The 17,861-nt window shown below is 40.6% G+C and overlaps 1 pseudogene; it reads right to left on the reverse strand.

Moving 5' to 3' along the window:
• Nucleotides 1-10,022: 10,022 nt before the first annotated feature.
• Nucleotides 10,023-13,216, reverse strand: LOC100969051 (HAUS augmin-like complex subunit 6; annotated as a pseudogene).
• Between the last annotated feature and the right edge of the window lie 4,645 nt (nt 13,217-17,861).

The raw sequence follows: 17,861 nt of genomic DNA on the forward strand, positions 1-17,861 counted from the left end.
AGGAGAAGAAGAAGGAGGAGAAGGAGAAGAAGAAGAAGAAGCTTCGAACTTTTCACAGAAATGTGCTCAAGGCCCAAAGACAATGGAAAAGAACAAGATGATCAAGAATGGCAAAAATGGAGCAGAAAGAGGAAGGAATAGCCAGGGAACTGAGGAGAGGTAAAAGAAGTCCTCTGAAACAGGGCTGTGGTATACATTCCTGAGATGCCTCACTTTTCTGGGTGTTTGGCCAAACTCATTTGGCTGAACTACATGGTAGAATCTTGTTAGTTGGCAATGGATTCACCAATGCTGAGCCTACGGAATATGGCAGGGGAACTCACAACCTTCATGTACAGCTGCCATCAGTTCCACAGGATAATCAGGGGAATTCAGAGCACCATTCTTAAAGTTGTAAGTTTCACCAGAAACAATATGGCATTATATTCTGCAAGTATGACATTTTTAGTGCAATCCAGGGTATGATGAGGATTAATATAATGCTGTTGTTGACAACCTCACAAGCCAGGAACACTGGCAACTATATAAAAGGCAGGTACCTCTGTATTTTCCTACCATGGTGATGAAACAGAGAAGCACCAATCCTGCAAGGTTGAACCAGTATCAATCTATTCAAATGTTATGCATATTGTCCCAAGGGAAAGTCCTGGGAATTTCTCCCTTGGTGCCATGTGGTATGTGAGCAAGCATTTTAAAACATTTAGGTCTTTTACATATAAATAAGATAGTTGAATGGATTTACTGATGTTGTGTCTTTGGGATCTCATACTCAAAAGCATAGCAAAAATACCTAGACACAATCTTATCATTTCAGTTTTAATCTTTTAAAGTGAACACTCTTTACCTTACAATTGAGGTCCAATGGCCAATCTGTAAAGTTCTGTAGAAAACTATAGCAACTATCAAACCACAAGATTTTGCATAGTGTCAGCACTATTGACTTATTCTTTGAAGGAAGGGAAAAAATTTACATTTTTTCTCAAACTTCCCATGTTGTGAGATATGTCCCATATAAGGACTTATTTCCTGATTGGAAAATGAACACGTTATTGGCAGAAATAGGTTGTGTATTTATGGGAAGAAGATGAAGAAGAAGAATCTAATTTTTAGGAACAAACCAGTGAAGTCCAAAGCAAGATCAACCAGAAAGTTGAATGCTCTCTCATTGGAAATTTTCAGTAATTGTTTCAATGTGGAATTCACTGTAGCAGTGTAGAAGTTACTTGAAAACTCTGCTATTTTAGGGGCGAGATCAACAGCAGAGTGGGTCTTCAGCTGTTCAGGTAATTTTAAGACATTGTTAAGAAGTGGGTCATTTGTCTCTGTGCCTAAAAAAAGAACACGAATTAAGAACAAGATGTTAAATGGGAGCCAAGATGGCCGAATAGGAACAGCTCCGGTCTACAGCTCCCAGCGTGAGCAACACAGAAGATGGGTGATTTCTGCATTTCCACCTGAGGTACCGGGTTCATCTCACTAGGGAGTGCCAGACGGTGGGTGCAGGACAGTGGGTGCAGCGCACCATGCGCAAGCCAAAGCATGGTGAGGCATTGCCTCACTCAGGAAGTGCAAGGGGTCAGGGAGTTCCATTTCCTAGTCAGAGAAAGGGGTGACAGACGGCACCTGGAAAATCGGGTCACTCCCACCCGAATACTGTGCTTTTCCAATAGGCTTAAAAAATGGCACACCAGGAGATTATATCCCACACCTGGCTCAGAGAGTCCTACGCCCACGGAGTCTTGCTGATTGCTAGCACAGCAGTCTGAGATCAAACTGTAAGGTGGCAGTGAGGCTGGGGGAGGGGCACCCGCCATTGCCCAGGCTTGCTTAGGTAAACAAAGCAGCCGGGAAGCTCGAACTGGGTGGAGCCCACCACAGCTCAAGGAGGCCTGCCTGCCTCTGTAGGCTCCACCTCTGGGGGCAGGGCACAGACAAACAAAAAGACAGCAGTAACCTCTTCAGACTTAAATGTCCCTGTCTGACAGCTTTGAAGAGAGCAGTGGTTCTCCCAGCACACAGCTGGAGATCTGAGAATGGGCAGACTGCCTCCTCAAGTGGGTCCCTGACCCCTGACCCCTAAGCAGCCTAACTGGGAGGCACCCCCCGGTAGGCGCAGACTGACACCTCACACGGCCGGGTACTCCTCTGAGACAAAACTTCCAGAGGAATGATCAGACAGCAGCATCCGCGGTTCACGAAAATCTACTGTTCTGCAGCCACCGCTGCTGGAACCCAGGCAAACAGGGTCTGGAGTGGACCTCTAGCAAACTCCAACAGACCTGCAGCTAAGGGTCCTGTCTGTTAGAAGGAAAACTAACAAACAGAAAGGACATCCACACCAAAAACCCATCTGTACATCACCATCATCAAAGACCAAAAGTAGATAAAACCACAAAGATGGGAAAAAAACAGAGCAGAAAAACTGGAAACTCTAAAAAGCAGAGCGCCTCTCCTCCTCCAAAGGAACACAGTTCCTCACCAGCAACAGAACAAAGCTGGACGGAGAATGACTTTGACGAGTTGAGAGAAGATGGCTTCAGACGATCAAACTACTCCGAGCTACGGGAGGAAATTCAAACCAAAGGCAAAGAAGTTGAAAACTTTGAAAAAAATTTAGACGAATGTATAACTAGAATAATCAATACAGAGAAGTGCTTAAAGGAGCTGATGGAGCTGAAAGGCAAGGCTCGAGAACTATGTGAAGAATGTAGAAGCCTCAGGAGCCCATGCGATCAACTGGAAGAAAGGGTATCAGTGATAAAAGATGAAATGAATGAAATGAAGCGAGAAGGGAAGTTTAGAGAAAAAAGAATAAAAAGAAACGAACAAAGCCTCCAAGAAATATGGGACTATGTGAAAAGACCAAATCTATGTCTGACTGGTGTACCTGAAAGTGACGGAGAGAATGGAACCAAGTTGGAAAACACTCTGCAGGATATTATCCAGGAGAACTTCCCCAATCTAGCAAGGCAGGCCAACATTCAGATTCAGGAAATACAGAGAACGCCACAAAGATACTCCTCGAGAAGAGCAACTCCAAGACACATAATTGTCAGATTCACCAAAGTTGAAATGAAGGAAAAAATGTTAAGGGCAGCCAGAGAGAAAGGTCGGGTTACCCACAAAGGGAAGCCCATCAGACTAACAGCTGATCTCTCGGCAGAAACTCTACAAGCCAGAAGAGAGTGGGGGCCAATATTCAACATTCTTAAAGAAAAGAATTTTCAATCCAGAATTTCATATCCAGCCAAACTAAGCTTCATAAGTGAAGGAGAAATAATACTTTACAGACAAGCAAATGCTGAGAGATTTTGTCACCAGCAGGCCTGCCCTAAAAGAGCTCCTGAAGGAAGCACTAAACATGGAAAGGAACAACTGGTACCAGCCACTGCAAAATCATGCCAAATTGTAAAGACCATCGAGGCTAGGAAGAAACTGCATCAACTAACGAGCAAAATAACCAGCTAACATCATAATGACAGGATCAAATTCACACATAACAATATTAACTTTAAATGTAAATGGACTAAATGCTCCACTTAAAAGACACAGACTGGCAAATTGAATAAAGAGTCAAGACCCATCAGTGTGCTGTATTCAGGAAACCCATCTCACATGCAGAGACACACATAGGCTCAAAATAAAAGGATGGAGGAAGATCTACCAAGCAAATGGAAAACAAAAAAAGGCAGGGGTTGCAATCCTAGTCTCTGATAAAACAGACTTTAAACCAACAAAGATCAAAAGAGACAAAGAAGGCCATTACATAATGGTAAAGGGATTAATTCAACAAGAAGAACTAACTAACTATCCTAAATATATATGTACCCAATACAGCAGCACCCAGATTCATAAAGCAAGTTCTGAGTGGGCTACAAAGAGACTTAGACTCCCACACAATAATAATGGGAGACTTCAACACCCCACTGTCAACATTAGATCAACGAGACAGAAAGTTAACAAGGATACCCAGGAATTGAACTCAGCTCTGCACCAAGCGGACCTAATAGACATCTACAGAACTCTCCACCCCAAATCAACAGAATATACATTTTTTTTCAGCACCACACCACACCTATTCCAAAATTGACCACATACTTGGAAGTAAAGATCTCCTCAGCAAATGTAAAAGATCAGAAATTATAACAAACTGTCTCTCAGACCACAGTGCAATCAAACTAGAACTCAGGATTAAGAAACTCACTCAAAACTGCTCAACTACATGGAAACTGAACAACCTGCTCCTGAATGACTACTGGGTACATAACGAAATGAAGGCAGAAATAAAGATGTTCTTTGAAACCAACGAGAACAAAGACACAACATACCAAAATCTCTGGGACACATTCAAAGTAGTGTGTAGAGGGAAATTTATAGCACTAAATGCCCACAAGAGAAAGCAGGAAAGATCCAAAATTGACACCCTAACATCACAATTAAAGGAACTAGAAAAGCAAGAGAAACACATTCAAAACCTAGCAGAAGGCAAGAAATAACTAAAATCAGAGCAGAACTGAAGGAAATAGAGACACAAAAAACCCTTCAAAAAATTAATGAATCCAGGATCTGGTTTTTTGAAAGGATCAACAAAATTGATAGACTGCTAGCAAGACTAATAAAGAAGAAAAGAGAGAAGAATCAAATAGATGCAATAAAAAATGATAAAGGGGATATCACCACCGATCCCACAGAAATACAAACTACCATCAGAGAATACTACAAACACCTCTACGCAAATAAACTAGAAAATCTAGAAGAAATGGATAAATTCCTTGACACATACACCCTCCCAAGACGAAACCAGGAAGAGGTTGAATCTCTGAATAGACCAATAACAGGCTCTGAAATTGTGACAATAATCAATAGCTTACCAACCAAAAAGAGTCCAGGACCAGATGGATTCACAGCCGAATTCTACCAGAGGTACAAGGAGGAACTGGTACCATTCCTTCTGAAACTATTCCAATCAATAGAAAAAGAGGGAATCCTCCCTAACTCATTTTATGAGGCCAGCATCATTCTGATACCAAAGCCGGGCAGAGACACAACCGAAAAAGAGAATTTTAGACCAATATCCTTGATGAACATTGATGCAAAAATCCTCAATAAAATACTGGCAAACAGAATCCAGCAGCACATCAAAAAGCTTATCCACCATGATCAAGTGGGCTTCATCCCTGGGATGCAAGGCTGGATCAATATACGCAAATCAATAAATGTAATCCAGCATATAAACAGAACCAATGACAAAAACCACATGATTATCTCAATAGATGCAGAAAAGGCCTTTGACAAAATTCAACAACGCTTCATGCTAAAAACTCTCAATAAATTAGGTATTGATGGGATGTATCTCAAAATAATAAGAGCTATCTGTGACAAACCCACAGCCAATATCATACTGAATGGGCAAAAACTGGAAGCATTCCCTTTGAAAACTGGCACAAGACAGGGATGCCCTCTCTCACCACTCCTATTCAACATAGTGTTGGAAGTTCTGGCCAGGGCAATTAGGCAGGAGAAGGAAATAAAGGGTATTCAATTAGGAAAAGAGGAAGTCAAATTGTCCCTGTTTGCAGATGACATGATTGTATATCTAGAAAACCCCATTGTCTCAGCCCAAAATCTCCTTAAGCTGATAAGCAACTTCAGCAAAGTCTCAGGATACAAAATCAATGTACAAAAATCACAAGCATTCTTATACACCAATTAACAGACAAACAGAGAGCCAAATCATGAGTGAACTCCCATTCACAATTGCTTCAAAGAGAATAAAATACCTAGGAATCCAACTTACAAGGGATGTGAAGGACCTCTTCAAGGAGAACTACAAACCACTGCTCAAGGAAATAAAAGAGGATACAAACAAATGGAAGAACATTCCATGCTCACGGGTAGGAAGAATCAATATCATGAAAATGGCCATACTGCCCAAGGTAATTTATAGATTCAATGCCATCCCCATCAAACTACCAATGACTTTCATCACAGAATTGGAAAAAACTACTTTAAAGTTCATATGGAACCAAAAAAGAGCCCACATCGCCAAGTCAATCCTAAGCCAAAAGAACAAAGCTGGAGGCATCATGCTACCTGACTTCAAACTATACTACAAGGCTACAGTAACCAAAACAGCATGGTACTGGTATCAAAACAGAGATATAGATCAATGGAACAGAACAGAGCCCTCAGAAATAACGCTGCATATCTACAACTATCTGATCTTTGACAAATCTGAGAAAAACAAGCAATGGGGAAAGGATTCCCTATTTAATAAATGGTGCTGGGAAAACTGGCTAGCCATATGTAGAAAGCTGAAACTGGATCCCTTCCTTACACCTTATACAAAAATTAATTCAAGACGGATTAAAGACTTAAACATTAGATCTAAAACCATAAAAACCCTGGAAGAAAACCTAGGCATTACCATTCAGGACATAGGCATGGGCAAGGACTTCATGACTAAAACACCAAAAGCAATGGCAACAAAAGCCAAAATTGACAAATGGGATCTAATTAAACTAAAGAGCTTCTGCACAGCAAAAGAAACTACCATCAGAGTGAACATGCAACCTACAAAATGGGAGAAAATTTTCACAACCTACTTATCTGACAAAGGGCTAATATCCAGAATCTACAATGAACTCAAACAAATTTACAAGGAAAAAACAAACAACCCCATCAAAAAGTGGGTGAAGGACATGAACAGACACTTCTCAAAAGAAGACATTTATGCAGCCAAAAAACACATGAAAAAATGCTCACCATCACTGGCCATCAGAGAAATGCAAATCAAAACCACAATAAGATACCATCTCACACCAGTTAGAATGGCAATCATTAAAAAGTCAGGAAACAACAGGTGCTGGAGAGGATGTGGAGAAATAGGAACACTTTTACACTGTTGGTGGGACTGTAAACTAGTTCAACCATTGTGGAAGTCAGTGTGGTGATTCCTCAGGGATCTAGAACTAGAAATACCATTTGACCCGGCCATCCCATTACTGGGTATATACCCAAAGGACTTAAATCATGCTGCTATAAAGACACATGCACATGTATGTTTATTGCGGCATTATTCACAATAGCAAAGACTTGGAACCAACCCAAATGTCCAACAATGATAGACTGGTTTAAGAAAATGTGGCACATATACATCATGGAATACTATGCAGCCATAAAAAATGATGAGTTCATGTCCTTTGTAGGGACATGGATGAAATTGGAAATCATCATTCTCAGTAAACTATCGCAAGAACAAAAAACCAAACACCGCATAGTCTCACTCATAGGTGGGAATTGAACAATGAGAACACATGGACACAGGAAGGGGAACATCACACTCTGGGGACTGTTGTGGGGTGGGGGGAGGGGGGAGGGATAGCTTTAGGAGATATACCTAATGCTAAATGACGAGTTAATGGGTTCAGCACACCAGCATGGCACATGTATACATATGTAACTAACCTGCACATTGCGCATATGTACCCTAAAACTTAAAGTATAATAATAATAAAATAAAAAAACAAGATGTTGTTAAATATGTGAGGAACACATTTCCTTATAGTGGGAGGCAGATACCTCAGGGCTGGACACCATGTTTGAAGTTGGCTCTTGGTGGGGCCCTTTCCAGAGAGGTTTAAGCAAATATCCACTGACTAAACTTGATATGAAATCCATTGCCAAGCTTATTCAACGACATGCCCTTCTGGATCAATTAGAGGGCTTCTTGTGAAGAAGCATTGGCACACTTCCTGAGTGCCTTGCAATAATCTAGCTCAAGATTACCTAACACAATTCTTCTTCTCCCATGATTGGTCCCTGAAGAGGTAGCAGAGCTTTAACCACTAATATTTCACAGTGAAGGCTGTGAAGGCATTGTTTTGTACAGTGTGGCCCAAATACCATCAAGAGGCAAGGTATATACAAGTCCTTCTGCAGACAGTCATTGCACACATATTTACACGTGGGCATGGTTCTGCCCTTCCTAACAACATGCACAGAATCATTGAAATATATTTATCTAGACCACATTTCACACATATAAAAATCTATCTAAATAGTTACAATAGGCCTCCAAATGGAAGTATAAGCTACTTTCTTTACCTGAACACCATAAAATGAAATCTCTTTTACAATATTGTAGAGTAATTCTGAAAGACTCTAAAGCATACTAATCGAGGCTAATTATTACTAAAATGCTGTCTTTCTTTCTGTATGTGTGTCGTGCCAGAGATTACATAAGCAAAGTAAGACAGCAAATATTTGGTGCAAAAGAGCAGCTACTTGTGAAGGCCAAAGCTAGTCTGCATGCAAGAGATGTCTGTCACTCTCTGAAGGTCTAAATTTGAGTCCTGATATTGGACAAGGGGAATATCTGTGAGCACTACCAGTTGAACACAGGAGCATAGGTACATGAGATCAAGAGAAGGTCACCATCTAGCCTGGGTGAATAACTGAAGTTTTGGTACCTTATATCAACACTGTAGATGTTAAAAGAAGGATCATTAGAAATTTTAGCTACTCCAGAGGCAAGGGAATTGTTGTTCTTTTTATAATTGTCTACATTATAAAATGCACTTAAGGTTAAGTGCATAATGAGAGTCAAAGTTCTTTTGAGATATGAAAAAACACAATTTCTCAAGGGGAAAATGTTGACTACCTGTACAAAGTATACAGAAAGCAAAGAAGTATTTGCTATGTCATATTGAGAACATAGTATATATCTTAAGTTTAACTTTCTTTTCTCTGATCTATCAATCTTTTCTCCTCTATTTAGTTCAAATTTATTGTTTTCATTAGCTTCAATAGATCTTGATATGTACATATGTGTATATATACAATATATTTTTAAACAGACTAATGAAATTTTTGATTTACATTTTTGTTAAAATGTAAAACTAAGATTTATATTTAGTTTAAATATGAGACTAAATATTAGACTAAATTAGACTCAATATAAACGTTACACCACCCACTGAATGGATTTGTAGTTTGACGGTTCTTTTAAGCGCCTTCTTAAAAGGAAAAGATGAGAGTTCCATCTTTTTTCTTTTTTAAAATCATTCTGCCCCAGTCTTCACTTATCATCACATGCACTTTACTCCACCAAACATCATTTCTCAAAATCAATCTATTTGAATAATCATTAAGCCCGTTTAGAGCTTTCCCAGTCTTAAAATTTGTCATCACACACAACGTGTGTGATGTCATGTGTAACTACACATCCCAAGGCCTTTCTCACTTTTTCTGGTTAATACAGAATGTCCCATAAAGAAAGAATAAAAGGTCAGGTGCAGTGGGTCATGCCTGTAACTCCAGTACTTTGGGAGTCCGAGGCGGGTGGATCACTTGAGACCAGGAGTTCGAGACCAGCCTGGCCAACATGGTAAAACCCCATCTCTACTGAAAATACAAAAATTGGATGAGCATGGTGATGTGCGCCTGTAGTCCCAGCTACTCAGGTGGCTGAGGCATAAGCATCACTTGAATCCCGGAGGCAGAGGCTGCAGTGAGCTGAGATCGCACCACCACACTCCAGCCTGGGCAACAGGGCGAGACTCTGTCTCAAAAAAAAACAGAAACAAAAAACAATAAAAGTTGTATATTTCTTTAAAATGAAAGATCAGTAACTTCAATGGCTATTATATTAACCACTTAGTAAAGGTACAACAAAAACTACACATCCTTATGTTAACTAACTGAAATTATAATAAATTAGTTAAACTACTTTTGTCACTTAATGTTTGCAAGGGTACTCAAGAAATCAAAATGGCTTCCCATTGCTTGACATTTGCTTTCCAAATACTTCACATTTCAACCCTATATCCCTACAAAGAGAAATAATTCAACATACTTTCCTTACCTAAAATTACTACAGGAGGCTAAAAGGCATTTAGAATTTTTTAGACCTTGAAGAATAATGTTACACTTCCAACATGTATTTAACTTATAAATCAGTTTCTATTCTGTGGCATAGCTTCAGTCTAAGTACATCATAGTTATATTAACTCCGTATTGCTTCATCTTGTCAAGTCAGACAGAGATTCTGTTGCATCAAGGCTCTTATTCAAGATGTCTTCTTCGTTTGAATTAGGTAGAAGTTCTCCAAAACTACATGGTATTGTGGTCAATCTTTGTTCCACTGGAGGAAACTTAATTAGTGGTGAAAGAGACTTTTCTTTCACCAAGGGACATGTGTAAATGTGGTTTTGCATATTCAGTGTGCACATCATGAGTGTCCAAATAGTTAAGCATATCATCTGTTTGCACATTTTGGGGAGTAGGGCTCAATTCTGGTTTGTGTCTTTCAAGTGTTTCAAGATTAGACAGGTAAAATTCTTCCCTTTTCTTGGAAAAAGATTTCTTCAGAGCTTCATATCTACTGCAAACAGCCTATAGATTGAAGTCTGATTCTGGAGTAGTTTGTCCATCTACCATAATATCTCCTAGAAAAATGCCACTGTCCACAGGACTATTTGGCTCTAGTTTAAACTGGACTCTAAGCTACTGGAACTTTTAACACTTAGGGGACCACCTTCCTCTGGAAAAGTTTCATGCCAAATGTAAATATGCTAAAATCAATATCCTTACAACTCTTAGAACTAATTCCGCTTGATATCTGAAAAGAGTTTCATAATGTAGTGTTATTCATGGAAGGTTTGTTACAGGAAGCCTGTGAATGGTCCAATATTTTCATATACTCCTCTTTACTGCTACCCAACTCATCTATCCCATTGCTGACAGCAGGGGAGAATGTCTTCTTGGCTAGTTTCTGAAAGCTTGGTTGGTAAAGCTGTACATTCCAAATCTTGCTTGCAAATTATTTTTTTTTTTTTTTTTGAGACACAGTCTTGCTCTGTCGCCCAGGCTGGAGTGCAGTGGCATGATCTTGGCTTACTGCAAGCTCCGCCTCCTGGGTTCATGCCATTCTCCTGCCTCAACAGGCGCCCACCACCATGCCCTGCTAATTTTTTGTATTTTTAGTAGAGACAGGGTTTGACCGTGTTAGCCAGGATGGTCTCTATCTCCTGACCTCGTGATCCGCCCGCCTCGGCCTCCCAGAGTGCTGGGATTACAGGCGTGAGCCACCGCGCTGGGCGCAAATTATTTTCTTACTCAACAAATCAGACTGATTTTGTGTTGGTGGTTCACCCATATGATTGATCACCATGTATTTCTGAGGCACACACTTGCAGTCTCATTTCAGTCAAATGAGACTGGCCCAAATCTCATAGAGTGGTTTAAGAGAAAACCGACTATGCTAAATCCTCTTTGATTACACAAATGAGGTAATGATCCCAGCAATACTTCTCTGTGCTCAGTATCCGTTTGAATTGGTTCTGTAGTTCTGTTTTCTTCCATTTCAATAGTTTTTCTCCATGAGCTCCTAATTTCCATTGTCAAGTTTTCTGGGTATGGGAAATCTGGTTCCTTGTTAAGAAGAGGTTAGAACCTAGAGAGTCAATTAGTTCCCCTAAATTTACTTATTTTCTTTCACAGAGCTGTGGTGAACCAAATAAAACTGCTCCAGCAACCCCTTCTAGCAGATGATCTTGCTTTTTTTTGGAACTGACCACTTTTTTTTAGCTGGCAGAGACCCTCCAAATGCACTACTCTCTGTTCTTTGCAACATCTGATAATGGAGAATCTTCCACTTCAAAATCTGGTATTTTCTTAGAAATTGTTTTATTTTTCTCTTTGGGAGTTCTCATCTTCCTGTCCTTTTCAAGTGGTGTAGCATTGTTTCTATCTGATGATGAAGCTGACTGCAACAAGAAAGAGGCAGGGCTGTTGGCTAGATCATGTACAGCTCCCAAGGTATCATTGTCTCCTCTGCAACCATTTTCTTGGTGATGTTGCTCAGGTGTACCTAAGGCCAAAATCTGATACAGTGGTTTCTAACAGAAACCAGACAACGATAAATTCTCTTTGATTAAGCAACACAGGTAATGATTCTGGCAATATCAGTGAAGCAGGATACTGAAAAAGAATACTCTTTGCATGCACTTCTGAGGGAAGACCAAATGAAAGGGGAAACATAGGTGGTAAAAGATCCACAACTGGAGTTCAACTTTTAATTAGAGTGAAGGAAGACAGACAAAGAAATTCTTTCCACTTCCTATGCCATTCCCCTTGCTTTTCAACAATAGAATGTCTTATAGTTGTGAAATATTTTTATTCTATAGCTTATATGCTTCAGATCTGATTATCTTTCCCTCTAAAATTTGGTATCTTTTTCCAGGTAGTGAAGGTCTATTGTCAATCGTGCTTGGTCAGCCTGACTTTCCTATTTCATTACTTTCAAGGCTTCATTATATAACAGAATAACTTAAGAGTTTCCATTTTCCAGACTCATAAACATTTCATATGTGCAACTGACACATTTGTCTCTCAATTTTGTCAAGAGTCAACTAATAGCATTAGTTCCATCTAAAGCATATCAGTTAGACTAAGGACTGAACTAACAACTTCTCTTTTTCCAGAAACATGAGTGTTTCATTCACTGATGTTCACAAAGGCCCAACCTTTTGAGTTTTTTCTTCTATACTACTTTGGTCACCCATAGGGTTCCATTTTTTTAAATTTGGTTTTGCAGTTCTATACATCTAGATCTCAAATTTCAGACATACTTAACTGATAATTGTACATTTTCCTGAGATTTTGGGGTAATACAATCTGCTCTTTGCAAAATTTGTAAACATTTGTTACGTGCTAAATGGCATCTGGCATTGCGCTTGTGCAAACTTTGTGATTTCACATTAAATGTCTGCAAAACATAAAGAATTTTTAGAATTGGTTTTCATATATTTTATTACAACAAATCTCGCAAGATGTTACATCAGATGAGTAAACAGAACCGCTAGGAGAAATAAATAGTGAACAACAATTTGAGGAAAGCTTCCACATTCAGCAGAAATCCTTGTTAACCATTCACAGCAATGTTTCCTGAATATCGTATCACTTTCTTGGTCAAATGGAGGCCAACAAAATTTAAAAACTTCTTTGGTGAGAGACTGGTCCAGCATTTGAAACAAAAAATAAGAAACTATATGAAAGCCATCACGGTTCAGCTTATCAAACATGTTCACTCCAAGGTGCTTATTTGACACCCTTTGCAGGCCATGGTCAAACCCGGGCCTGGCTCAAAGCTGAGCACCTGCCGATACATTCAGAGATGCTTGTTCTGGAAAGAGGTTATCCAGGCCAAGGTCATCCTCATGATAGGCACGGTGACTGCAAAGAAAAAAAGCACAAGCCCTAGAGACTCTTAGGGTCCTCAGGATCCCTCCCTATGGGCAGCCTGAGGTCTCGGAGGTCCCTTCTTTGCCACTGCCTGCATCTCTCTCGCTGGAGCCATTTCACCTCAAAGGGCTGTACAGTCTCCAGAAAATGGAGCCTGTCATGGGAATGTGGCCGCAGCTGCCTACTCGAAGCCTACAATATGTTCTTAACTAAACAGTAATTAAAGGACAATGTAATTTAAGCTTAAAAGTTCTAATGTTTAAAACATAAGCATCTTGTCAAGCACATTTTTGGACAATGTATATAATCCGTTGGTATAACTACCTTCATTTGGGTAATTTGAAGAACAAATTAATTTATATCCATGAGAATAAATAGATTTTTTTAAAAATGAAGATAATATGGTAACGATAGACTTCACTTTCTGCATCTCTCCAAATTTTATTTAAAAGTGTCAAGATAAATAAAGATTTACAAGTGCCATACTATTAAATTGTTCTAAAGCTCCTAAATGATGGATTTTAGAAAACATAAGTTAATTTTAAAGGATAATGAAATCACAGTTTATAACAACAATTTTACAGGGAAACAAGAACATTATAAAACTAGGCCCAGCTGGTTTAAGTGATGAATAAACTCTACATAAATAGAATACTGTCTGAAGTTTATAAGAACCAAATTTATATGCACTACATGTTTAAATTATGGCTCAATTTAATTGAAGACCTATGTTTTTATTTATATATTTAAATATTATAATTAATAAAAACATCTGATTTACAAATTAAGTGTAAGGAATGTAGGTATTTAACTGTTTTGTAAAATAATAAATAGATTAAAAGTCTTAAATAGACTAAAAATCTCATGTTTGTATTTTTATTTCCCACTGAGGCAAATTCAGAGAGAACAAATATAGACTTCTTTTAACCCAAACTTTATCAAAAAATAAAAATGTTTCCCCTGCTTGGGAGTATTAATGGGAACTGGATATAACTATAAAATCTCTCCCTCAACTAAATAATATTAAAAGCTTTGTGGAAGGATTTTATAATCCTTTTTATGATTACTCATTAAGCCTAAAGTTAATTTGCATATCTTTTATTCCCCATATTGTACGTGGAAGGACATTAAGGTCATTTAACTAAAATTAGATTTTGCCTTTTCTCATCCAAAAACATTTTTAAGTGAAAGTATTTATATCAGAAAACAAGAACACCATTAAAATTATTTTTAAGATCTTTGTGATTTTGACAGAGTTCTTTATACATTTTTTATTTATATATTTTATGTTATTCCTGAGTATAATATTCCTTTTGACCAAAAGGTTTTAAACAATTCAGTACTTCAATTTCTTCCTTTGCAAATAATCTTTTCAAGTACAAACCTATTATAAGATTCAGTCCTCCAAAGATGTATTTCTTTAATTTTCTTAATGTATTTGCACACCTTACAAGGTTTAATTGATGGCTCAACTCCTCAAGCACTTGCCACTTTCTCCCAGGCTGGAGTTTTTTTATTGAAGTGCTAACAGATTTAAGGCACTTGGAATTTGGGTTTGACTTAAAATTGTTTTCCCTGAAAGTTAATAAAACCTTTACACCCTTTCCAATAACCTCCATAGACAGGCTCACCTATCTAATGTAGAGATACCTTTTAAAGGAAACCTCTTTCTCTCCTCAGTCATATCACATCCACACCAACATTCAAGGGTCACACGGCTTCTGCAACTGTCAGCTATTTAGGCAGCATCAGAAAGCATCAGAAAAATGGACATGTTGGTAGGATTAGAGAAACCTCTTGGATTCTCACTCCCTGTTTCTCAATTTGCATGGGCTCACACATAGGAAAAGGTCTCACAGTTGTGCCCACCCTGCCCCACCCCCTACCCCCCTACACCTCCCGGGCCCAGGAACTGAATCAGCACAAGAAGACATCTTCCACTCCCTGTGATTTCATCTCTGACCTGACGACCAATCAGCACTCCTGACTCACTGGTTTCCCCCCACCCACCAAGTTGTCCTTAAAAATTCTGATCCCCAAATGCTGGGGAGACTGATTTGAGTAATAAAAAAAATCTGGTCTCCCACAAAAAAAAAAAAAAAGTCTCACAATCAAAAAACAGAAGAAACTATAGATTTTTGGTCCATCTGTAAATTGCATAGCAACCCCTTAACTTCCAAAGAAAAGGATGAAAATGAAATTCTATTAAGAAAAGAAAACACTTACCCAGCTGCTTTGAGCATCCTGTGAATTAAAACTTGAACTCGCCGGGCACAGTGGCTCATGCCTGTAATCCCAGCACTTTGAGAGGCCAAGGCGGGTAGATCACCTGAGGTCAGGAGTTCGAAACCAGCCTGACCAACATGACGAACCTTGTCTCTACTAAAAATACAAAAATTAGCCGGACGTGGTGGCGGGCACCTGTAATTCCAGCTATTTGGGGGGCTGAGGCAGGAGAATCACTTGAACCGGGGAGGTGGAGCTTGCAGTGAGCCAAGATCGTGGCATTGCACTCCATAGCCCAGGCGACAAGAGCAAAACTCCATCTCAAAAAAAAAAAAAAAGAAAGAAAGAAAACTTGACCTCCAGGGAGCAGCAGTTCTCCAACACTGAAGACAAGCAATACTCCAAGTTAAAGGTTTTTGTCTCTGGGATCTTTTGTACACCAATCCTGTTCCCAAACAGTCAAGGCACAGCCTCACTCATTTGCCCGGAAGCAGATTAAATCTACACTAATTAACAATGAGAGGAGGTGGAGCAATATGGGTGAATAGAACCCTCCAACAATTGTTCCCCCCACAACCCAGCCCACTCATAGGAACACCAAATTGAACAACTAACCATGCAAGAAACTACTTTCATAAGAACCAAAAATCAAGTGAGTGATCACAGTACCTGGTTTTAACATCATATCAAGGAAAGAGGCACTGAAGAGGGTAGGAAAAACAGCCTTGAATTACTGACACCACTCCTCTCCCATCCCTTGGTAGCAGCTGCATGGTGCAGAGAGTGTGCTTGGGGGAAAGGGGGCGCAGTGATTGTGGGACTTTGCATTGGAACTCAGTGCTGCCCTATCACAGCAGAAAGCGACATGAAGTGGGATTCAGATGGCACCCATGGAGGGAGCATTTGGACCACCCCTAGCCAGAGGCAAATCACCCATCCCAACAGTCAGAACCTGAGTTCCACCTAGCCCCACCACCACAGGCTAAAGCACTCTGGTGTCCTAAATAAGCTTGAAAGGCAGTCTAGACCACAAGGACTGCAATTCCTGGCTAGGTCCTGGTGCTGTGCTGGGCTCAGAGCCAGTGGACTTGGGAGGCATGCGACCTAGGGAGACACCAGCTGAGGTAGCCAAGGGAGTGCTCACATCACTCCTCCAACCCCAGGCAGTGCAGCTCTGAGAGAGACTTCTTTCTGCATGAGGCAAGAAGAGGGGAGAGTAAAGGGGACTTTGTCTTGTAACTTGGATACAAGCTCAACCACATTAGAACAGAGCACCAAGCAAAGTTCCCAGGCCCCCATTCTAGGACCTAGCTCCTGGACGACATTTCTAAACACACTTTGGGCCAGAAGAGAATCCACTGCCTTAAAGGGAAAGTCCTGACAAGTCTTTGTCAGTCCTGACAAGTCTTTGTCAGTCCTGACAAGATTAATTACCTGCCAAATAAAGAGCCCTTGGGCCTTGAATAAACATCACGGGTACCCAGGCAGTACTCGCCGCAGGCCTTGCATGAGACCCAGGGCTGTACTGGCTTCAGGTATGACCCAGCATATTCCAGCCATGGTGGCCATGGGGAGGGACTCCTTCTGCTTGAGGGAAAAGAGAGGGAAGAGTAAAGGGGACTTTGTCTTGCAGCTTGGGCACCAGCTCAGCCACAGTGGGGTGGAGTACCAAGCGGGCTCCTGGGGCCCCTGATTCCAGGCCTTGGATTCTGGGCAGCATTTCTAGTCCCACCTTGGGCCAGAGGGAAGCTCACTGCCCTGAAGGGAGAGATCCAGGCCTGGCAGCATTCACCACAAGCTGACTGAAGAGCACTTGAGCTTTGCGTGAACATCAGCAGTAGCCAGGCACTACTTGCCATGGCCCTGGGACAGTGTTGGCCATGGGGAGACCCTCCTTCTGCGTGAGGAAAGGAGAGGGAAGAGTGGGAAGGAGTTTGTCTTGTGGCTTGGGTGCCAGCTCAGCTGCAGTAGAGCACAGCACCAAGAAGATTCCCAACTCCATGCCCTGGTTCCCAAGTGGCATTTCTGAACCTGCCCTGGGGCAGAGGGGAGCTCACTGCCCTGAAGGAAAGGACACAAGCCTGGCTGGATTTGCCATTTGCTGACTGAAAAGCCCTTGGGCCTTAAGTAAACGTCAGCAGTAGCAAGGCCATGGGCACCACAGGCCTTGAGTGAGACCCAGTGCTGTGCCGGCTTCACGTCTGACCCAGCATAGTCCCAGTAGTGGTAATCACAGGAGTGTCTGTGTCACCCCTTCCCCAGCTCCAGGCAGTTCACCACAGAGAGAGATAGTGTTTCGTTGGGGGATAGTAAGGGAAGAGAACAAGAGGCTCTGCCTGGTATTCCAAGGAATTCTTCTAGCTCTTATCCAAGTGAAAGTTAGTATGAAA

This window comes from Pan paniscus, chromosome 21 (genome assembly GCF_029289425.2).
Source record: "Pan paniscus chromosome 21, NHGRI_mPanPan1-v2.0_pri, whole genome shotgun sequence".
NCBI classification, from domain to species: domain Eukaryota; kingdom Metazoa; phylum Chordata; class Mammalia; order Primates; family Hominidae; genus Pan; species Pan paniscus.